The following is a 2,683-nucleotide window of genomic DNA, read 5'->3' on the forward strand; positions in this document are numbered from 1 at the left end:
ATCTTCAAGCTCTTTTGGGCACAAGTTGTCCTCATCAAAACCATGACATATTAGAAGAGTCTTTCCAAAGTGTTCCTCTTGACATGCACACTTTCAATCTCCCCCTTTTTGATGATGACAAACGCTACATCAAGTTCATCAATTTGAAATAACAATTGCTTGATGAATAAGCTTGAAGATTGTGTTGGCATGGTTGATATGATGCGCAAATATATCGGAAGCTGTTATTATGATCAACCTGCACAATCAAGAAACAACAAAACAACCTTTCTCCCCCTTTTGACATTATCAAAAAGATAACCCAGGTCAAAAAAAGCTAGGAAGAGATATTAGTTAATCATAAAACAAAGTTAATGAATTAATTTGGGTTTTAACAAATTAACCTGTTTCATCTTTTAAAACGAAGCAAGATATCCATACATGTTAGGAAATCCAAAATCAACAAGATAAAATTGATCTGAAAAATCAATAAGATACATATTGAGTAACTTATAACTAATAAAAAATATTAGTGATATCGAAAGAAATTTTTTTACCTCCGATGAGTTTTAGAAAATCATTTGCAGGTGTTAAAGCATCTAAAAATGCTCTTGAATCATTTGATGTTACATCCCAACCAGAATAAACAAATATGAATAACATGTCAAAATTATACACTGCCAATACATTTTGTGTTATCAAAATTTTTCTTCCACAAAATGTTGTTTGTTTTGATGATGGACCCAAGTAGATACATGTGTACATGAATTGCACCAATGCATTTCTAAGTTGAAAATATGAATAATAATTTAGTTCACAAATAAATATAAATATATTAATTATATAAAGTAAAGAAATTTACCTTGAAATATGGGAAATACTTCTAGGTTCCTCTTATATATGGATGTGTTGTAATTCGATTTCTTGGTATGATGATTGTTCTACCCAACTTGAAAACTGCTCTTAAAACTATTTTAAACTATTTTCTTATAGTCTATAGAGAATGTTGAAAGCGTTCAACAACGACTCGATGATGCATATTATGGCATATGATGATTAAGAACATTGCAACTCCTTCTTCGACACATATTTATTTGTCGTCACTTAAATTTCCATCATCCTTTAAAGTATCACAAAACTTAAAAAACACATTTTTTCTCACTCTAAAATTCTCATAACATCTAGCTTCATGGTCGGCCATAACTTCAAGATTATACATCTTTCTAGTCAATAAAGAAGTCCATTCTTACTAATAAAGCTTTTCTCATATTCCATGATCAATGAAACTATAATTAAATCTTCAATATCATCATCCAAATCACTTGATTTCGTACTAGAAATAGTTGACATAATTACCTGCTCAAATAAATAGTTAAGTTTACTATTATAAAAAATATAAAACATTTATAATAAATGAAATCATGAAATAACATTGAAATAGTTGACAAATAATGATATATGTTCACTTTATCAAAAATAGCATTCAAACAATATACACAATGCAAACTGAATCTTATACTATTGACACTTCCAAACAATAATAAAGGGTATGTCAGTTTTACTGTAACAATGATCATTTTGGAATCATAGTAAATAACTACTATAAAACCCATATCATTACTATCTAACGAATTGAATACCTAACCAATAACATTAAGTAAATCACAATCCAATGCTAGAAATCTAAGTAAGAAAATAAAATGCTTAAAATAAAAGATAAAGTCAGCACTTAAATAAAATGCATAAATACTACTCTAGAGATGCTAGCCATTCCTTCCTCCTTAAAGGTGATGATATGGTAAATTGCAAGTGCATGATTTGTTGGGATATAATGTATGCCCAAGAACCAATTTGTCATGTTTATAATAATAAAGTTATATGTATTATCATCTTAATATCATATTCATTATTTATCAAAATAATTAATATGAAAGTTCCTTGATTAAAATTAGAGATTTATTATTATAATAGAGATTATAATAATGAGAAATAAATCTTTTATAATTTTAATCCAAATCGTTCTTGATCATAGGATTATTGAGCTTAGGATACTATTAATCCGGATAGATCAATATATGTGTAATGGTCTTTATTAGATAATGATTAATATATCTCATTTATTAAATAACACATATAAATGGTGCATATAGAGATATGACCATTGAACTGACTCAAATGAGAATTCCTAATGGTTAATATATTACCTTTGAATTGCCAATAGGATATTCTTGTGAACAAATATATATTTTCCTTAGACTTGAGATTATCATAGTAATTAACAAGTTATTTATTATATTTTGATATCGGACACCTAATGCCTTATGATATTAGTTGAATGATTATTGGGTATAATTAAATCCTTGTAGAATTAGTGACTAATCAAGAAAGAATCCATCAACTCGTGGTAATGAGTTTGAACTCTATAGAAATAAAGACCTTGACCGAGGGAAATTGAATGAATGAAGAAATGAGTTTCTTAAGTAATTCACTACGAGTTAACTTATTAGAATTTGTCAATTATACCATATTCTAGAGTTAACATAGAGTTGCAAAGATGGAAGGAAATAATATAGTAATCTTCTAATGGTTCTAAAGTAAAAGATATTACTTCATTTCTATCCGATTGTTAAGGAGTGTTGCTAGATGCCAACCTTGATTAGTAAATATTATTGATTAAATTAAATAGTTTAATTTTGTATATTTA

The sequence above is a fragment of the Lupinus angustifolius genome, chromosome LG06 (genome assembly GCF_001865875.1).
Source record: "Lupinus angustifolius cultivar Tanjil chromosome LG06, LupAngTanjil_v1.0, whole genome shotgun sequence".
Classification (NCBI taxonomy): Eukaryota; Viridiplantae; Streptophyta; class Magnoliopsida; order Fabales; family Fabaceae; genus Lupinus; species Lupinus angustifolius.